Consider the following 22,500-nt stretch of genomic DNA (forward strand, 5'->3'; position numbering starts at 1 on the left):
CTACATTTTAAAGTTCCCTCATATTAGCTACTGTACAAGATAGTTATCAGCATACCAACATTCTAAAAGCAAAAGCACAAAAGCTCCATAGTACCAACCCTCAAATAATTAATCGATTGAAGAGAGAAACAAATACAGATTACAAGCCACTAAAGGAAAGAGACACAGAAGATATTTAACCTAGAAAGCAGAGACAGTGACTGGGAAGACTTAAAGAAGAAACCCAAAATTTTAAGTATATATAAGAGGAAAAGAGAAAGACATATAGGAGAGGAAAAGCAGAAAAAGCAGACCATTCCAAAATGTTTTTATTTATTTTCAAAACAGGTTGACCTTGGGACCAGCAGCTAGTGTAACGGCTATGTCGCTGGACTCCCATGTAGTCGACTGCGGTTCAAGTCCCGGACCCAGTGGCTTAAACTCACGCTGGGCGCGTGTGCGTGCGTGCCCAAGATCCCGAGAGGAGAATGGAGGAGAAGGGATTGCGGCGTGGCCATCCCCCCGGGGGGTGATTTCTCGCTTTCTATTCTTTGTCTCTCTCTGTCTGTCTGGCGAGCGCACGCGCCCTATAGTGAAAACCTCTCCGGAAAAAAAAAAAAAAAGATCCATCCAGACAGTTTTGTAATATATTTAAATGTAATTTAGTTCAAGTTATTTTTGAATTTTCTTTGTAATTTCTCTTTCAATATACTGGTTATTTTAAAATGTATTTTTTTTTAACCTAAAAAAATGTTGGGATTTCTGATAATCTTCCCTTGACTGCTTTCTGGTACGATGCAGCTGTGTTCAAAAGACATATTTTACATCATATTAATTTTTCAGAACTTACTAAAATGTGCTTTATGACCCTGAATATGGTCATTTGGGGGGGTTGCTTTAGGGCATGTGTACTCACCAGAGGGAGAGACAGAAACAGACAGTGAGAGGGAAAATGAGAAATCATCCCCCAGGGTGGATGGCCTCACCACAATAAAAAAAAAAAAAAAAAAAAAAAGGTTGACCTTGAAAAATCTTAAACTGGAAAAGTATATCACTATAGTTGTACATTCGATAGATCACCTGGTAATACAAAGTAAAATTAGGATTGAAAGAGGCCAAAACTGAAGGCAAAATAACAACAACAACAAAGAAATACAAGGATAGGAAGCAAATTTTAAAAACTAGCAATTAAAACAGCATCTAAGCATAAAATTCAGAGATAACCAAACATTGAACCACCGGGACCAGCAGATGGCATAACAGTTACATCGCTGGAGTCTACATAGTTGAACATGGTTCAAGTCCCTGACCTGGTGGCTTAAAACTCATGCAGAGTGAATGTGCATACATGCCCAAAATCTCAAAAGGAGAATAGAGGAGAAGGATTTGCAGCATGAACATCCCCCAGGGAGGGTGTGATTTCTTGCTGTCTACAGGGAGCACACATGCCCTCTAACAAAAATCTCTCTACAAAAAACAAACAAACAAAAAAATGGAATCACTAGAATTTTACTAACCTTTGGATAGGAAACATTCATCCTACCACCCTAGCCCAAATTACAATAATCTTTTGTCAGTACAACTGCAATAGCCATCTAACTGGTATTTTTATCTTTACTAATAGTTGATTCTTTTACTTGGGTGTACCCTAAAAGAATAAATCAGATCCTGTAATATTCCTACTCAAAATTCTCCAGTGGTATCCAAATGTTTCAAAAATAAAATCCCAACTCTTTAGCATAGCTTACAGGACACTTTATAATCTCACATTCTATCTCTCTCTTACCACTACACCTCTTTAGTCTCTAGACTGTAGCCAAACTAAACTGGTTTTCTTTCTGTTCTTTCAACCAGATGAGCTTCTTCTCCACCTCAGGGTTTTTGGACTGCCTATGCCTAAAGTGATTTTTGCAAAGATTTTGGAAAGACTACTAGCTTCTGCTCACCATTTAGGTCTTGGCTTAACTGTGAACTCTCTGGAGAATCTTTTCTGACTGCTCTTTGACAGTAAAGAGAATATGCCTTGCAGACTTCTAACCAGGGGGGCTGAACTGATCAAAAACCCCAGCTGCCATGTTCTGAAATCTATCACTGTATCAACTGGAGGTCACCCTGCCTACTGATTGTCCTGGCCAATGGTTAAGTGTGGCAAAAATATTAAATTAGTCCTGTCCCTTGGAGACACAGGACTCTTTTGATGGCTTACTAGCTCTAGGACTCATAATGACTATATTAAAACTTGCTCAGGCTTCATTCAGGAACAGATTTACAACACAGAATGACAGTCCACTATATTCCCTGGTACCCTTCCCATTCTCTCACAGGCATTTCCTCTTATAAAATTCTTGCACACTGTGCATCAGAGAACACCATCAACAGACCAAAAAGGCAACCAACTAAATGAGAGAAAATACTTGCAAATAACTCATCTGATAAGGGATTGATATGCAAAAAATATAAAGAACTCCTAGTAATCGACAACAAAACCACAGATTTAAAAATAGGCAAAAGAGGCTAGATGAAGTGTGGTGGTAAGACATCATGCGCCACAAAACAATCCCACATGAGAAGGTTCTCAGTTCAAGTCCAAAGACATTCCTAAATACAACAGACATATGTATACCCATGACCCAGGACTGGTTAAATGTTGGAGATAGATCACAACATCCAGACCTATTGGTGGTGTGCTTACACTCATCTTTCTCTCGCACACATGTCCACAAAATAAATAAACTTAAAAAAAATTAGACAAAGGGGCTCAACAGTCACTTCTCCTAGGAGGACATAAAAATGGCCAGTAGATACATGACAAGATACTTAATGAGATCACTGATCATTAAGGAAAGGCAAAAAAAAAAAAGAAAAAGATACTTTACATCCATTAGAGCGGCTATTACCAGAAAAAGTCTAAAGAAATCAGTGCTGACTAAGATGTGGAGAAACTGGAACCCTTGTATATTGATGGTAGGATTGTAAAATAGTACTATTGCTGGGTAAAACACTATGGTAATTCCTTAAAATAATTAAACATAGATTATATATAGTCCAACAATTTTATTTCTGGATACACAGCTAAATTAAATAAAAGCAGAGATCCGAACAGGTATTTACAATCTCATTCTTTTTTTTTTTTTTTGAGAGAGAGGCTTTTCACTATAGGGCGCGTGCGCTCGCCAGACAGACAGAGAGAGACATAGAGACAGAAAGCGAGAAATCACCCCCCAGGGGGGATGGTCACGCCGCAATCCCTTCTCCTCCATTCTCCTCTCGGGATCTTGGACACGCACACACACGCGCCCGGCGTGAGTTTTAAGCCACCGGGTCCAGGACACGAACCGCGGTCAACTACGTGGGAGTCCAGCGACACAGCCATTACGCTAACTGCTGGTTCCCGCAATCCCATTCTTGTAGCAGCTTATTTATAATAGCTAGAAAGTGGAAGCAAGCCAGGTGTCCATCAACGAATGAACTGGTTAACAAAATGTGATTCATACTACAGTGGAATAGTATTCACTCTTAAAAAGTCACGAAATTCTGGGACCAGCAGTTAGCCTAATGGTTTTGTCACTGGACTCCCATGTAGTCGACTGCGGTTTGAATCTTGGACTCGGTGGCTTAAACTCACGCCCGGCGCGTGTGCGCCCAAGATCCCGAAAGGAGAATGGAGGAGAAGGGATTGTGGCGTGGCCATCCCCCCTGGGGGGCTGATTTCTCGCTTTCTGTCTCTCTGTCTCTGTCTGTCTGGCGAACACATGCGCCCTATCGCAAACCCCCCCACCCCAAGAAAAAAAGGTCATGAAATTCTGACAAATACTGTAACATGGATATACCGTGAAGATTTATGCTGAAATAAGCAGGGCACAAAAGGGCAAATATTGCATAATACCATCTATATGAAGTATATAGAGTTGTCAAATTCATATATAATAAGTATGATGAAGGTATGATGGGTTGGGAGGAGGTGACAAGGGGAGTTCGTGTTTAATAATAGTTTTAGATAAAGATAAAAATCTTGGAGATGTATGGTAGTGATGGATTCACAACAATGCGAATGTACTTACACTTAAAAATACAGTTAAACTGTAGATTTTATGTACCTCTTATCACCACCATCACTAAAAAAAAAAAAAAATCCTTGCACATTTAATCTTATTCTTAATGTCTGCTTCTCAGAGGACTTGTACTAATACTTATTCCATTTAAAGAACTATTCTCTCCTTACCATCATTTAATATATCTTGTTTTTTTTTTTTTGGAGAGGTTTTTGCTATAGGGCGCATGCGCTTGCCAGACAGAGAGAGAGAGAGAGACAGAAAGTGAGAAATCACCCCCCAGGGGGGATGGCCACGCCGCAATCCCTTCTCCTCCATTCTCCTCTCGGGATCTTGGGTATGCATGCACACACACCCAGGGTGAGTTTTAAGCCACCGGGTCTGGGATGCGAACCACTGTCAACTATGTGGGAATCCAGTGACATAGCCATTATGCTAACTGCTGGTCCCCCATATCGTGGTTTTTGTAAAGTCCTTGCCATTAACTAAAATGATCTGTTAGCCTATTACTAAATAAACTCTCTTCATTAGAAGGCAAGTTCTAAGAAAGCAGAAATTTTGCCAGTCCTTTACACTGCCTGATCTGTAGCAACTCAAACATCTAAATGGCATACAGTAGGCACTGGATTCTTTTTTTTCTTTTTTTAAGGTTTTTGCCATATGGTGCACACTCTCCCCAGAAAGAGAGAGAGAGAGAAATCACCCTATAGGTGGGATGGCCATGCCGCAATCCCTGCACCTCCATTCTTTTCTCAGGATTCTGGACATGCACGCACATGTGCCTGGAGTGATTTTCAAGCTGCCAGCTCTGGGATTTGAACCATGGTGGACCATATCGGAGTCCACCACCTTAACTACAACACCACTCGTGAGCATATGCACCCCACAGGCAAAAATAAAAGAGAAAAAAAGTATAATTATTGCTGGGTTAACTAAAAAGAGTTCAACCGTAAGCTGAACAAAGAAGAGTTCAAAAAGTAATATGCAAGGAAAACAAACCTCCACAATTTTTGTTCTTGATACTTCAAGTAATCAATCTGCCAACTTTCAAAGCTTCAATCTTATAAGCTAGTCTTAGGAGATTTCTATTATTTAGACCTCCAGTTTCCAAAACAGAACTTTAAGTAGCCTCAAAGTTTCCTTGGATATTAGAACTCAGTGAACTAAAGAATTCTTTTTCTAAAGTATAAATACTTAAACAAGGTTAACAATTTTATAATATATGAACAAATATCTGCTTTAATATGCCCTTAAAATTTAACAATCTCGGATCCTGCAGGTGGCGTGGTGGTTGAAGGTGCTGGACTCCCACATAGCCGAGCATGGTTCAAGTCCCAGACCTGGTGGCTTGCTTTCTCACTTTCCCTCTCTCTCTCTCTCACTCTGTCCCTCTCTGGTCAAATTGAAATAAATAAAGTTAAATAAAATAATCCTTTTTTAAAAAATGTAACAATCTATTAAGAATTAAATGTAGAATTAAACCACATTTCTAAATAAGGCCTTTAATATTTTTGGCAGCATATTTACTATCTGAACTAATTTTTTGAATAACATAAAAGTGCTTGGTCTTTTTCTTATTAATAGTAATTGTCATATATACTGAATGATGCTAAAGAAGGAAGAATCAAAATTAAGAATACAACAATAGAAAGTATTGATTCTGGACTGAGTCAGGTCCACTTGTAAGTCTCTGAGACCTGAAAGATGACAACTTCTTTGCATCCAGGAGGCTGCTCCCAGTGACTCTACAATCACTACCATGCCACAAAACAAGTATATTGAATTATGTCATAAATGCTATGGATACTGTTTGGATTACTATAAGAAAAAGAGAAAGAAGGAAAGTTGGGTGGCTCATGAACGTTCAAAGAAGGCAGAAAAGATGACTGGTCTGAAGGCTAAGCTCTATCATAAAGAGCATCAAGCTGAGAAAATGCAAATGAAAAAGACTATCAAGATGCATGAAAACAGGAACACCAAACAAAAGAATTATGAAGACTCCATAAGGAGCAGTACCTGCCTATCTGTTGGACAGAGAAGGACAGTCCTGAGCTAAAGTACTTTCCAAAATGATTAAACAAAAAAAAAGTAAAGAGAAAGTGGGAAAAATTAGAAGTCCCTCTACCCAATGTTCGAGCCCAGGGAGAAAAGAAGTATTAACAATTATTCGAACAGGAAAGAGAAAAAGGGCATGGAAGATGGTTACAAAAGTCTGCTTTGTTGGAGATGGCTTTACTAGAAAAACCACCTACGTGCATATGTGCCTAGAATCCTGAGAGGAGAATAGAAGAGAAGGGATTGCGGCATGGTCATCCTCCCTGGGGGGTGATTTCTCACTTTCTCTCTGTCTCTGTCTTTCCAGCAAGCACACATGCCCTATAGCAAAAATAGCTCCAAAAATACATATAATTATATAAAATGCTGTAAATAAAAATATTTTCTGTAGGAACATCAAAGAGAGCAATTAGGACCTTTAAAAGACATTCAAGTCAAAACAAGGATGGACGGAGTGATAATAGGCCGAGAAGGACAGTATTTCCAACAATGGACATGGACAAGAAACATGAACAAGACATGGACAAGACATGGACAAGAAACTGTGGCATCTAAATAGTCTAATGTTTCAAGGAATATTTAGATGTATTTTGTTTTTTTAGATGCAGGAATAAGCTGGGGTCAAATTTCAAGCAACAAAGGCCTTACATGATTCTGCTTAACAAAATTTAGGGAGTTTTTGTCTAGTTTTTTGTTTGCTTGTTTGCTCATTTGTTTGTTTTACCATAAGAAACATATGCTAGCTGGTGAGAGACAGGGACAGACAAAGAGGGAAAGTGAAAACTCACCCCGCCCCCCAGGAGAATGGCCACACTGCAATCCCTTCTCTTTCATTCTCCTCTTGTGATTTTGGGCATGCATGCACACGAACCTGACATGTTTTCAAGGCATCAGGTTCAGGATTTGAACCTCACAACTGGCCATGTGGAATCTAGTTGCATTCACCTCTATGCTACGTACTGGCCCACCTATATTTCCCTTTTATTTTGAGTTAATTATAAAGCAAAGTAAGAAAGAAAAAAATCAGGTTTGATCCCTAGTGGATATCAATCCTGAAATCTAAGGCTAAATATCAAAGTTTAGGCTAAAGATTTTAAAATAATTAGGAACATGAAATTGAGGGCCAGCATCCTGGCCTAGTGCTTTAAGGAACTGAATCTTGCATGGCCAATTCTACAATTCAAATCAGAATGGTGGTTGCCTAGGGCAGAAGCAACTTGGTGCTTGGTGAGCACCAAGGAACTTTCAAGTGTGACAGAACAGTTTGTAGTCTGACTGGGGTGTTAGTTACATGGGTACACACTGCCAAAATTCATCAAATTATTCAGTAAAATATATGTCTTATATTGTATATAAATTAAACATCAATTCTGTGGATTTTAAAAGTTCACTATAGAAAACCTGGACTACACAGAAAAAGCAGAGAGAAATCTAGTCTCCTCTAATCACCACCATCCAAATAAAACAATGGTGACACCTCCCTCTCTTTTGACAATACCAACAAAGACAAAAATACACCTGTTTTCTTTAGAAGTCAATAATATAGAGGGGCCAGCAGGTGCCATAGTTGTTAAGGTACTAAACTCCCACATGGCCGACTGTGTTCAAGTCCCAGACCTGATGGTTTTCTTACTCTCTCTGGTGAGCACACGTGCCCTGTAGCAAATTTAAAAATAATACTAAATATTATTACAAATACTAGATATTTTCTATTTTAGTATTAATAAAAATGTTAAAAAATAATAAAAGTAAATCATTTTAAGAAATCAGTATAGAAATAACAAATACCAGGGACCAGCAGGTAGCATGGTGGTTAAGGTGCTGGACATGCCAACATGGCCAACCATGGTATGAGCCCTGGACCTGGTGGCTTGCTTTCTCACTTTTTCTCTTTCTCTCTCTTTGGTCAAATTAAAAAAATAATAACAGCAATAATAGTGAATGATGAATGAATAAAATTAAACAGATAATTCTTTTAAAAAAATAAAAAAGAAATAATCAATACCTAATTTGGAATTTTTTACTTAGGAGATTCAACCCCTGCTGATTTAAATTCCAGCAAACCCATTACTGCAATAGCTCTTTAGCAGGTACAAAACATTGTCTGCCTAAATTTTCTCATCTATGGGCCAGTAAGTGGCATAGTGGTTAAGGTACTAGACTTTCACATGGCCAACTGTAGCTGAAGTCCCAGCCCCAGCAGCTTGAAAATCATGGTGAGTGCATGTGTGCATGACCAAAACCCCAGGAAAATAGAAGAAAAGGAACTGCAGCATGGTCAGACCTCCTGATGGTAAGTTGTCACTTTCCCTCTCTGTCTTTCTCAGGCGATTGCATGCACCCTATGGCAAAAACTTAAAAAAACAAAAACAAACAAAAAAGAACTTTCATCTAAAAAAATAGCAATATTTACCTCAAAACGATGCAGTGAAAATTAAAAATAGTTTATGTGCATGGCAGATTTTACTGTTGTTGCTGTTATAAGTTGAAGAGGTAACTGGTTTTTAGAAATCAACTAAGCAAAAAGATCCTTAAGCTTCCACCCTAAAACATTCCACCCTTTTTTGTTAAGCCTTCAGTTCTCTAAGTATACCAAGTGAAGCTAACTTATTTTATTCAAGTAAGACTGAAATTTCTCTTGAAGATAAGACCAAAATTCTGAGTTGTTAATCCTCAAAACAAAGATTGAAGGGGAAAAAAAAAGATAAAAACCAGAAAAAAAAGTTAGAAAAGATAGCTCTTCTGAGAATATAGGAGCTAACGTGGAAAGCAAAACTGTCCAAGGAAACCATTCCTTCTTGAAATCAAGTCCAATAAGCTTATTCAGATAAAATCTGTTTTTACTTTATATAAATGATACAGATCAAACTATATAACCTGAAGAATAAAGAATATGTGCTATAGAAAAAATGTAAGGGAGGGACCAGCAATTGGTATAATGGCTAAGTTGCTGGACTCCCATGTAGCTGACTGTGATTCAAGTCCCAGACCCGGTGGCTGAAACTCATTCAGGGCACATGTGCATGTGTGCCAAGATCCCAAGAGGAGAACGGAGAAGGGATTGCAGCATGGCCATCCCCCCTGGGGAGTGATTTCTCCCTTTCTGTCTCTGTCTTTCTGGCAAGCGCATGCACCCTATAGCAAAAACCTCTCAAATAAATAAATAAATAAGGGAGAATAAAATATAAGGGAGAAAAAAATAGGAGGACACTTCTGGACAGACATTGCACCCATAGATGAACTCAACTATATGAAGATAAGAAAAAAATGTTAACTGTTGGGAACGAGCAGTTAGTGTAATGGCTATGTCGCTGGACTCCCACGTAGTCGACCGCGGTTCATTCTCGCTTTCTGTCTCTCTGTGTCTCTCTGCCTGTCTGGTGAGCACACACGCCCTATAGCGAAAACCTCTCCAAAAAAATTTAAAAATTAAAAAATAAATAAATAAATTAATTAATTAATTAAAAATAAAAAATAAATGTTAACTGTTTAGGAGATTGTGCTTCCCATTGTGTACATTGATTATTTATCCAAAATAAACACAAAATAAAAGATAAAATTCTACTGGTTCTGTAGCTAGTCTCACTTCTGTGTTTCTCTCATGGTATGACCATCTTGCTGTGCTGTCAGATTCCAATGTCTAGAGTCATTTATTTTCCCGTATCACTGATAATACATACAAACCTAGTATGTCATCTGATGTCTAATAATAAAAATATTATTTTTTCTTTTTTTTAATAAGGAATTATTTTAACTTTATTTATTTATTTTTTAAGAATTATTTATTTCCATTTGCTATTGTTATTTTTTTCTTTATTTGACAAGAGAGAGAGAGAGAGAAAGGGAAAGTGAGAAAGCAAGCTACCAGGTCCAGGCTTGAACCATGGTTGGCCATGTGGGAATCCAGCGCCTTTATCCACCACACCACCTGCTGGCCTTATTTAACTTTATTTATTATTATTTTAACATTTCCAAAGAGAGACAGAGAGAGATAGAGAGAGGGAAAGTGAGATGGCAAGTCTCCAGGTCCAGAACTCGAACCATGGTCAGCCATGTGGGAGTCCAGCACCTCAACCACCATGCCACCTGCCGGCCCAAAATATCATTTTTTCTAATACTGAAGGAAAAACAGGGAATGACAGACTTTGAGAAAGAGACTGTAAGTTTGTATTTTATACTTTATGGGCAACTTCAGGGATTTCCAAGGTTATCTTTGAGTAATTGCCATTTTTGCAGTGTGTTAACCAAAGTGAAAATTCTTGTGGCAAGAAAAAAAAAATATCAAGACATTAAACAATTCTAGAATACTGGTTTGGGGATACCAAAATTTTACTATGCTTTATATTCATGTCAGACATTTTTTTTAATTGCCAGAGGCAGACAGAGGGAAAAGGAAAAAGCACCTCCCCCGCAATGGAACATGGTTATGCTGCGATCCCTTCTCCATTTCTCCAACCTGTCAGGATTCTGGGCACATACACAGATGCACCTGTGTTTCTCAAGTCACTAAAGCATGGATTCAAACCAACCACTAGACAACAGGACTGGTTCACCAGGCATTTTTTTTTTTCTACAGAGCACATGTGCTTGTCAGGGAGAGGGAGAAAGAGAGAGGGGAAGTGAGAGAGCATCACTTGGGAAGATACAAACTGAATCCCTTCTCCATTCTCCTCTAGAGATTTTGGCCACATATGTACATGTGCTTAGCATGTTTCTAACGCCACTGGGTCCAGAATTCGCACCACAGCTGGCCATGTAGTAATCAGTCACCAAAACCACCAAGCAACCTGGCTGGCTCATGGTCAATCACTTTATCTTATTTTATTTTTTTTAGGTTTTTGCCTTAAGGCACATGCACTTGCCAGAGAGAGAGAGAGGGAAAATAGATCATCCAAGGGGGATGACCACATCACAATCCCTTCTCCATTCTCTTGGGATCTCAGGCACATACACACACACAGTGACTTTCAAGCCACCAGATACAGGACTCAAATCACAGTTGGTCACGTGGGAATCCAGCACCTTAACGACTCTGACATCTGCTAGGCCCACATCCGTCACTTTTTCTGAGAGAGATTTTTTGCAATACGGCATGTGAGCTAGCCAGAGAGACAGAAAGCAAGAAATTGCCACTCAAGAGGGGATGACCACACCACAATCTCTTCTCCTCCATTCTCCTCTTGGGATTTTGGGCTCGCACACACATGTGCCTGGCATGAGTTTCAAGCCTCATGGTCTGGGACTCCAACCGCAGTAGGGTCAACCATGTGGGAGTCCAGCAATGTAACCATATCATCTGCTGGTCCCCATCAGTCCCTTTTTAAAAAACACTGTGTTTGGGGGTTTTTTGTGGGTTGTTCTTTTTTCTTATCAGTTATTGCTCAAGGCCATAATTAAGATAGTTAAGGGTCAGCCAGTGGTGTGGTGACTAGATGCCACACAGCTGACTGTGCAGTTCAAGCTCCAAACCTGGTAGCTTAAAAAATAAATTAGGTATGTGTACATGCTTGCCTGCCTAAAATCCCAAAAAGTGGAATATTAGAGAAGGGATTACAACATGACCATCCGCCATGCAAGACCTTTCTCATTTTCACTCCCTGTCTCTCCATCCTCCGCAGCACATGCATCCTCTGATAAAATTAGAATAACAAAAAGATAAAGGAAAATTATTAAAATATAAGTTGAGGCCTTAAAACCGTTTATCTAGAATTGCAATCCATGAGGGAAAATATGTATTTACACTGGAATAAAACAGATCCTCCAAGAGTCTAAAAGAGGGTTTCAGAAAGATCAACTAAGATATGGCAAAGAACTAAATAAAGTTGAGTCATCTAAATTTGTTCCAGCCCAAACATCTGAGACAGAACAGGACCAGATGTTACGCTGGTGATAGGGTAACAAATTAATTTTACAGTGACTTATTAATATTTTAAAAGATACCATATCACTGGTAATACATTAGCTATTATTTATTAATTTATTCCTCTCACATAATAAATATTTATTAGAAGTCTATCATGAGCTACACTCTGTTCTAGGCATTGGGATCAACCATGATCAGGACAGTCTTTTCTCTCTTGAGAATTACATGCAAATAAGGAGAGATACATATTTAAGATCATTTTACAGAGAAATATATGCTAATAAGGAAACAAAAAAAATGGTAAAGATTGGCCATCAATAGGCTCTCCTGTAAGAAGCTGAAAAACTTAATTAGGAGAAGGAATTAACCACCTGACAGTCAAACTATACAGTTGTAGAAGAACATTCCTGGCATAGGGAAAAAGAAAGACCATGACAAAAACAGGACTACTGGGAACCAGCAGTTAGCGAAATGGCTATGTCGCTGGACTCCCACATAGTCGACCGCGGTTTGCATCCCGGACCCGGTGGCTTAAAACTCACGCCTGGCACGTGTGCGTGTGTGCCCAAATCCCGAGAGGAGATTGGAGGAGAAGGGACTGCAGCGTGACCATCCCCCCTGGGGGGTGATTTCTCGCTTTCTGTCTCTATGTCTCTCTGTCTGTCTGGCGAGCGCACGTGCCCTATAGTGAAAACCTCTCCAAAAAAGAAAAAAATAAAAACAGGACTACCGTGTGTCAGTAACTGAAAGAAGGGAAGTGGAAGGGAACAGCACATAGTGGGATCAAAAGTAATCCAAAGTCAAATACGGTAAAGCCTATAAAGTACTCTATACCACATTTTTGTTTCTTTTTATTCTTTCTCTTAAATGGCGCATGCACGAGAGAGAGCTAGAGCAAGCAAGAGAGAAAATACCTCAGAATGGGGCCTGGTCATACTACAATCCCCCCACCCTCCCGCCCCATTCTCCATCCAGTCAAACTCATGAGGGTACATGCACATATACCCAGCATGTTTTTCAAGTTCACAGGGCCAACACTTAAACTCTGATCAGTCAAACAGTATCTGGCTGCTTCTATACAAGTACTTAACCACTGCACTATGGAGCTGGCTTTATTTCATTTTATACTTACAAAAACTATTACCTTTCGGGGGGCAGCAGCTGGCATGGTGGCTGGGGCATTAGACTCCCATATGACCAACCACAGTTTGAGTCTCAGACTTGGAGGCTTGCTTTCTCATTTTCCCTCTTTTTGCTCTTTCTGGTCAAATTAAAAATAATAATAAATAAAACTAAATGTTTTAAAAAAATTTTAAACTACCAGTTGGTGGGATGGAGGTTAAGACAGCTGGATACCACTTGGCCAGTTACACAGTTCAAGTCCTGGACCTGACAGCTTGAAACTCACACTGGGTATGTGTGTGTGTGCATGCAAGCCCAAATTCTCTAGAGAAGGGACTGCACTGTATTCGTGCCTCTTGGGGAGTGACTTTTCTCTCTTGTGTCACATACACCGCCCCCCAAGGTCTCTCTCTGGAGTGGTATATGTGCCTGACAGGAAACAAACAAACAAAAAACAACTATTACCTTCAGGAAACTGAATAGTATAGAGGTAAAGTGACTTGCCTAAGTCCTGACACAAAAACCTGCATTTTAATACTGATAAGTGGTGCCAGCAGATGGCATGGTGGTTAGGATGCTGGACTCCCAAATGTCCAACCGCAGTTTGAGTCGTAGACCTAGCATCTTGCTTCTGACTTTCCCCCTTTCCTTCCTTTCCTTTGGTGAGTATACATGCCTTGTTGCAAACTGAAAAATGATAATAGTAATAAATAAAATAATAATTTTTTTTAAAAAAACCTGAATGTATAGTTATGAGGCTTTCATTTTTTTTTTATATTGAGCACCTGCTATTTGCCAGGCTCTGTTTTTTTTTTTAAATATTTATTTAATTCCATTTGTTATTATTGTTGTTATTATTATTTTAATTTGACCAGAGAGATACAGATAGTGAGAAAAAGGCAAAGTGAGACAGCAAGCCACCAGGTCCGTGACTTGAACCACAGTCGGCCATGTGGGAATCCGGCACCTTTAACCACTACGCCACCTGCCAGCCCCAAGGATTTCACTTCTATGACTATATTTTCACATGATATTATATTAGCTGACCATAACGTATTTACCACACAGACTTTCAGGAACTTAAGACCCCATAGTGAGAGAATGCTAACATTCTAAAATGTAGGAACTGCTAATAGGTTAAAAAAAAAAAAAACACCAGGACCAGATGGTGGCATAGCAATAGTGCAACTAGACTCACATGAGAATGGCCCAGCATTCACGGACCAAGGCCCCCTCATACACACCATGCACATACATGTATCCATGGTCCAGGCTGGTTTACTAGGGGTGGACAGTGGCATGAAGACTCTGTGGGGGGTGCTATCTCTCTGCCTTTCCTCATGGAAAAAATAAATAAGCTTTAAAAATAAAAGTGAAAAACAAATACTGTAAGAAGGCAGAAAGGACAGCTACCATCTAAAGAAACCTCACAAGACTTTAAGTGCTAGTCCTTAAGTAAGATTACCTAAAGTGAAGAGTAAATGTATAAATATCCTAAGATGGATGGGAAAAAGATAGTTATAAAAATAAAAAGATGAATTTTGGCCAATACTATATTTAGTTCTTTAAAACCATGATTTCAGGGGACCAGCGGGTAGCATGGTGGTTAAGGTGCTGGACACTCCCACACAGCCAACTATGGTTCGAGTCCCAGACCTAGCGGCTTGCTTTATCACCTTCTCTCTCTCTCTCTCTCTCTCTCTCTCTCTGTCTCTCTCTCTGGTAAAATTAAAAATAAATGAATGAATAAATAGTTAAGTAAATAATTAAAATTTTAAAAACATGATTTCATTAAAAATGCAATTAAATCCATGATGACAAATCACATTTTATAGGAGTTCTATAGTTAAAAATCTCTTATTGCACGATTTCCTTCACTTAAAAAAGATTTAAGTATTGAGGCCAGCAGGTGGCACGGTGGTTAAAGTACTGGACTCCCATATGGCTAATCACGGTTCCAGTCCCAGATCCAGCAGCATACTGGGTGTATGTATATGCGTGCCCGAAATTCCTAGAGAACGGGGAGAAGAGACTATGACACTGCCATCCCTCCCACATGCAACCTATGGCCAAAGAAAAAGTATTTTGTTCTGAAGAACATAGCTGTAAGAGTAAACTAGTCTCTGTAAACAGTTTCACCAAAATGTGAAACCTGTATTTATTAAAAAAGAAAGAAAGAAAGAAAGAAAGAAAGAAAGAAAGAAAGGAAGGAAGGAAGGAAGGAAGGAAGGAAGGAAGGAACGAACCAGAAGTTAGCATCATAATGGCTATGTCACTGGACTCCCATTTAGTCAACTGCGGTTCAAGTCCCAGACCCGGTGGCTTAAACTCACGCCGGGCACGTGCGTGTGTGCCCAAGATCCCGAGAGGAGAATGGAGGAGAAGGAATTGCGGCGTGGCCATCCCCCCTGGGGGATGATTTCTCGCTTTCTGTCTCTCTGTCTCTGTCTTTCTGGCAAGTGCACACGTACTACAGCAAAAGAAGTCCTCTCCAAAAAAACCCTGCATTTATTCATATAATAGAATTTTACCAAAATGCAGTAGGAAGAGAACCTAGTTCCACATCAGTAATGTAACTTTTTCCTGGTAAAACTGTCTTGCTTATCAAAAATCAAAAGTTCACATTTTGCTTAAACATGGTAAATTATACACTTATTTCAATTGTCAGAGGGTGCATGCACATGCCAAAAAGAGACAGAGATACAGAAAGGGAGAAAGCACCTTCCAATGAGGCATGGTCACAATGCAACCCCTTATCTCCATTTCTCTATCCTATCGGCGTTCTGGGTGGGCACACACACACACACACACACCCAGAATGTTTTTCACAGGGAATGTTAAGAGAATGTTTTTTCTAAAATAAATAATTAAATAAATAGATCCACAATGGGCAAGCATGTGGCATGGTGGTTAAGGCACTCAATTCCCATATGGCAGATAACAGTTCAAGTCACAAATCCAGCAACTTGAAAATCATGCCAGGCGCGTGTGCATACAGGTTAAAAACTCCGAGAGGAAAATAAGAGAAGGGTCCGCAGCATGGCCAACCTCCAGGGGTGATTTCTCACTTTTCCGCTCTCTTCTCTGTTTCTGTTTCTCTCCATGGAGTACACACACGCTACAGCAAAAACCTTTAAGGAGAAAGAAATCCACAACAAAAATTGTAAAAGAAAATTTTAAATAGGCTACTCTCTAATACAGGGATAATGCACTGCTCAAAAGAAGGCAGATCTCACATGGCAACCGTGGTTTAAATCCTTGCCCAAAGTCAGCCTGAATTACACCGGGTACATACATAGATGCCCAAGATCCAACAGGCTGGAGAACTGAAGGAAGGGGATCACAAAATGACCAGAACCAGTAGGGGATGCTCCTCTCTCTCTCTTTTTATTGGGCTGTTGAAAAAATTATGAGGCATTTTGGCATAGAAAAACATGTCATGAATTTTCAGACAACCCAGTAGTACATATAGCATGCACTCTGTCATAAATTTAAAAAAAAAAAAAAAAAAAAAAAAATGAGCAAGTGGCAAGGTGGTTAAGGCACTGGATGATTCCCACATGACTAATTATGGTTCAAGATCAAGACCTGGCAGCTTGCCTTATTTTCCCTCTATGTCTCTTTCTGGTCAAATTAAAAAATAATAATAATGTTAAATGAATAATTCTTTAAAAAATGTTTAAACTGCAGCACCAAAAGCATAAGAGTTTGGGACCAGCAAATGGCATAATGGTTATGTCACTGGACTCTCACATAGTCAACTGCAGTTGGAGTCCCAACCCGGAGGCTTCAAACTCATGCCAGGCACATGTACATGCATGCCCAAAATCTCGAGAGGAGACTGAAGAAGGAAATGCGGGCATGGCCAAAGCCCCAGGGGGTGATTTCTTGCTTTCTGTTGCGTTTCTCTCTGTCTCTCTCTCTTCAGTGAGCACACAAGCCCTATAGCAAAAATCTCTCTGACTCACAAGACTTTCCATAAGAGAGAACACAAAATGGTTAAGAAATTACCAAAGGTAATACAAGGGGGCTTTTTATGTTTTGAAGAGGTTTTTGCTATAGGGTATGTGCGCTCGCCAGCAAGACAGAAAGAGACAGAGATAGAAAACAAGAAATTACCCCCCAGGGGGGATGGTCATGCCACAATCCCTTCTCCTCCATTCTCCAATCTTGAGAATGCACACACACGCACCCGGCCTGAGTTTAAGCCACCGGTCCAGGACTTGAACCGTGGTCGACTGCATGGGAGTCCAGCAAAATAGCCACTATGCCATCTGCTGGTCCCAACAAGGGGACTTTTAAGAAGTTTGTGGACAGGGACCAGCAGACAGCATAATGATTACGTCACTGGACTTGCACGTAGTTGATCAGTTTGAGTCCTGGACCCAAAGGCTTAAAACTCATGCCAGTCTGTGTGTGTGAGTGCCCAAGATCCCAAGAGAATGGAGGAGATGGGATTGCCGCATGGCCCATTCCCCCTGGGGGCTGATTTCTCGCTTTCTGTCTGTCTCTGTCTCTCTCTCCAGTGCGCCCCCACACCCTATGGCAAAATAATCTCTTAAAAAAAAATTTTCCTAGAACCGAAGGACACAAGCCCTTGCTACCTTTGTCCTCAAAAACTACCATTCAGCTCCTCACCACTCCACTGAGGCCCCAATAGCCTCTTAGCTATGCCTGGAGCAGGCCACATATGCTACTGCTATTCAAGCTGTCTGGAGTGCACCTCTTCCTCCAGAAGTCCACAAGACTCACTTGCCAACTTCCTTTAGTTCTCTGCTCCATGCTTTCTATCCAATGGACCTTTGTTGACTATCTTATATTTCAATAATTAATACCAACATTAAATCTTTCATGAAAAAGCTTTTAAAAATACAAAGTTAACCCTACACCCATCTTCTTTCTCTAGCTTATTTCCATCATTGCCATCAGTAAAAATTTTGTTTATCCACTCTAACAATGGCCTTGGTTCTACACCTGCTATGGGTCCAAAAGCACACAGCTGGTATTCAATTTGCTACACTGTTATTTAATATAATCAAAAGTTGTGATATAACTATATTTAGAGAAAGATAAAAGGAGAAGTGTTGACTTATCCACCATAAGAAGCATAAAGATAATGTGTACAACTGGTTCTCTTCAACAACAGTCTTGCTAAGCTGCCAAATCTAAGTTTTCCAAAATTCTTAGTTTTGCTCAAAGGCTCAAATACTATCAGTTGTTTTCCTTGAAATGCCAGGCTTGCTTCATTTACTTTTGAGCAAACATGTTCAGCTACCCAAATTCATAAATAACTAGCCTGCCATTCTTTCGAGTTAAAATAGTATTCCACAAAAAGTCATTAGTTTGCTAGTTCAGTCTGCAACTCTATCACGTAAGTTCTTTTTTTAAGATGCACATTATACTTTGAAATACTGTACATTATAACATCCTTCTGATTTTCTCACTTGCAATATTAAAAAGACATATGCTTGAGGAGCCAGCTGGTGGTATGATAGTGTGGTAGTTAAGGTGCAGGACTCTCACATGGCCGACTGAGGTTCAGATCCTGGACCTGTGGGCTTGAAAATCATGCCAGGCCCAGACAGCAGAAGGTGCAGTGGTTAAGGTGCTAGACTCCCACGTGGTGGATGGCAGTTCGAGTCCGAGACCTGGCAGGTTGCTTTCTCACTTTCCTTTTTTTACTCTCTCTGGTCAAATTAAATATTAAGAAGAGGGAACCAGCAGTTAGCATAATGGCTATGTCCCTGGACTCCCACGTAGTCAGCTGTGGTCTGCATCCCGGACCCGGTGGCTTAAAACTCAGCGTGTGCGTGTGTGCCCAAGATCCCGAGAGGAGAATGGAGGAGAAGGGACTGTGGCGTGACCATCCCCCCTGGGGGGTGATTTCTCGCTTTCTGTCTCTATGTCTCTGTCTGGCGAGCGCACGCGCCCTATAGCAAAAACCTCCCTAAAAAAAAAAATATTAAGAAGAAATAAAATAAAATAATTCTTAAAAAAAAAAAAAAAAAAAGGAAGAAAGAAAGAAAATCATGCCAGGCCCATGTACATGCATACCCAAAATCCCAAGAGGAGAATGGAGAAGGGATTGTGGCATGGTTATCCCTCCAGGGGATGGTTTCTCACTTTTCCTCTCACTGTCTCTGTCTGTCTGTCTCTCTCTCTCTCTCTGGGGCACACATGTATCCTATGGCAAAAACCTTAAAAAAAAAAAAAAAAGATATATGCTCAAGGGTCAAAATTAATAAAACAATCGTTATTGCTTCATAAAGACCCAAGTGAAAAAAGCATTTTTTTCCTTTAAATGTGTCGTGACAAAGACCATAATGATTACTAGTGCAGTTCTGCCACTCTTGATTCAAGTTGCAGCACCAGCAGTTTTACATTCTACTGTTTTCCATCACCAGTGCAACTGTAAATGATGTTGAAATTAGTTACACTGCAAATTAGAACTAAGTATTGTTATAAAATAATTTCAACCTGGAAGACCTCCAAAAATATTTGAAGGGTCCACAGACCATGCTCTGAGAACTGCAGCAGACATACATACAAAATAGTAAGAGATGTATCTCCAAGAGAAAGAACTAAGAAACTGGGTAGTATGAAGACAAGGAAGGCACAGAGCCTCATTTTTTCCTGTACTTCCTTTGCACCTTAAGAATTTGGTAGTGTGTATGCACTACATTTCTAAAAAAATAATAACTTTTCTTTTTGTAATTTTACTATAGAGTACATGCACTGGTGGTGGGGAAGATGCTTCCAAGAGGGATGGCCACACTGAAATCTCACCTACATTCTCCTCTTGGGATTTCAAACACACTCGCACACGCACGCACTTGATATTTTTCAAACCACCAGGTCCAGGAATTGAATCACAGAATTGGTCATGTGGGATCCAACTACCTTAACCACCACACAACCACCTAATCCCCCAAAATTAACTTTTTAAAAAACAGTAAGTGTAAACAAATACAAAAAGCAGAAATAGAAGAAGAAAGGGCCAACCACATGGTCTGGTGGTTAAAGGAGTCAGATCCCATTTGGCCAACCACATAGTTAGAATCCTAGCCCTGGCACCCTGGCAGCTTGAAGAAATACTCCAGGCACCCTATCAAAAATAAAAAAATTTAAAAAAAAAAAAAAAAGGGACAAGCAGTTGGCATAATGGCTATAGCACTCCCACGTAGTCGAACACAGTTCAAGTCCCGGACCCGGTGGCTTAAACTCACAATAGGCATGTGTGCATACGTGCCCAAGATCCCAAGAGGAGAATGGAAGAGAAGGGATTTCTGTGCGGCCATCCCCCCTGGGGAATGATTTCTCACTTTCTGTCTCTCTCTGGCGAACGCACGCATCCTATAGCAAAAACCTCTCCAAAAAAGAAATACTCCAGGCAAATGTCTGTGCATGCCCCAAATTCTGAGAGGATGTCGAAATGAAGGAAAAAGGAATTGTGACACGAACATGCCCTGCCGGGGGTGCTTTCTCCCTCTTCTCTGAGCCTGGTGAGATCACGTATCCTCTGAAAAAAATTCTAAAATTTAAAAAAGAAAGTTGAGATAGTACGCAAACTTTAAAAAGAAAAAAGAAATGTAAGTAGAAATATAAGCATACCACATAGAAATATAAAAACATTAATTTTTTTGAGAGATTTTTGCTACAGGTTCATGTGTTCACCAGAGATAGAGAGAGACGGAAAGGCAAAAAGCAAGAAATAATCCCTCAGAGGGGATGGCCATACTGCAATCCCTTCTCCATTTTCCTTTGAGGATTTTGGGCACCCTCCCACACACACACATGAGTTTTAAGCTGCTTGGTCTAGAATTCAAACCACGGTTGACTACGGAAGAGTTCAGCAACATAACCACTATGCCATCTGCTGGTCCCAACTAGAATGATTTTTAAGAACTACATTTCTCGGGACCAGCAGTTAGCATAATGGCTATGTTGCTGGACTCCCATGTAGTCGACCACGGTTCGCGTCCTGGACCCCATGGCTTAAAACTCATGCCAGGTGTATGTGCGTGCGTGCGTGCCCAAGATCCCGAAAGGAGAATGGAGGAGAAAGGATCGGATGGTCACCCCCCCCCGCCCGGGGGGGGGGTGATTTCTCGCTTTCTGTCTCTCTGTCTCTCTCTGTCTGTCTGGTGAGCACACACGCCCTTTAGCAAAAACCTCTCCAAAAAAAAAAAGAACTATGTTTCTGTTTATGTGTTTATGTAATGCAACTAGGAAAGTAAGAGTGGCATAGGGGCCTTGTTTTTCATAATCCCTTTGAAACTGACTTTTGTTATTTTATTTCTTTTTTAATTTGTTTTAAAGAATTAACTTTATTTCCTTATTTATTTTTAAAATTTGACTAGAGAGAGACGGAGCAGGAAGAGGAAAAAAGAGAAAGCAAGACTCTAGGTCCAGGATTTGAACTGCAGTGGTCATGTGAGAGTCCATCACCCTTAACCACCATGCCACCTGCTGGCCCCTCAAGTTTATTTCTTCCATGAGTGAGAGACAGAGAGTGACAGACAGCTTCTCTAGTGGGGTCCTGACATCGCTATCCATTCCCAGCTTTCAGTCAGTCCTATATCGTAAGCAAGTATATATGCAGCATATTCAGGGAGGTCTCCAGACTTGAACCAGAAACCTTCCAATGTGATACTGTATCACACTGCTCATCACCCCCATGCCACCACTTGGACCTTGAAACTGACATTTAAAACATGTATTGATACATAAATTAATTGGTTCAAAAATAAAAATCATTCAAGGAGCCGACAGGTGGCACAGTGGTTAAGGCACTAGACTCCCATACGGTTGAACACAATTCGAGTCCTGGACCAGGAGGCTTGCTTTCTTGCTCTTCCTTTCTCTCTTTCTGTCTCTCTCTCTCTGGTCAAATTTAAAAATAGTAATAACAAATGAAATTAAGTAAATAAACCTTGGGACCGGCAGGTGGCATGGTGGTTGGGGGCGCTGGTCTTCCACATGGCCGACCATGATACAAGTCCCAAACCTGGCAGATTGTTTTCTCACTTTCCCCTTTCTCTCTCTCTCTTTCCCCCTCTGTCACTCTCTGTTCAAGTTAAAATAAATAAAGTTAAATAATTATTTTAAATAAATAAATAAATTGTAATAAATAAATACATAAAGATCATTCAAATTATTGCTTGAAAAAAACATAGTAAGTTAGGGGCCAGCAGGTGGCATAGTGGTTAAAGGTGCTGGACTCCCACATGGCCAACCACAGTTCAGGAACCAGACCTGGCAGCTCATTTTCTTACTTTTTCTGTCTCTGCTCAAATAATAATAATAATAAACAAACTAACTAACAAACTTAAATATTTTTTTAAAAAACATAGTAAAAGAGAGAACCAGCAGTTAGCGTAATGGCTATGTCGCTAGACTCCCATGTAGTTGACTGCGGTTAACGTCCTG

At 40.0% G+C, this 22,500-nt stretch overlaps 1 protein-coding gene and 1 pseudogene across 1 annotated transcript in view; both read right to left on the reverse strand.

Moving 5' to 3' along the window:
* The window catches only part of RNF111 (ring finger protein 111), a 108,410-nt gene that overhangs the window by 78,622 nt on the left and 7,288 nt on the right, over positions 1-22,500 (reverse strand). The gene's annotated exons all lie outside the window — the stretch shown is intronic.
* The window catches only part of LOC102480056 (60S ribosomal protein L10-like), a 31,514-nt pseudogene that overhangs the window by 2,269 nt on the left and 6,745 nt on the right, over positions 1-22,500 (reverse strand).

This window comes from Tupaia chinensis, unplaced genomic scaffold, assembly GCF_000334495.1.
Source record: "Tupaia chinensis unplaced genomic scaffold, TupChi_1.0 Scaffold000063_1, whole genome shotgun sequence".
NCBI lineage: Eukaryota > Metazoa > Chordata > Mammalia > Scandentia > Tupaiidae > Tupaia > Tupaia belangeri.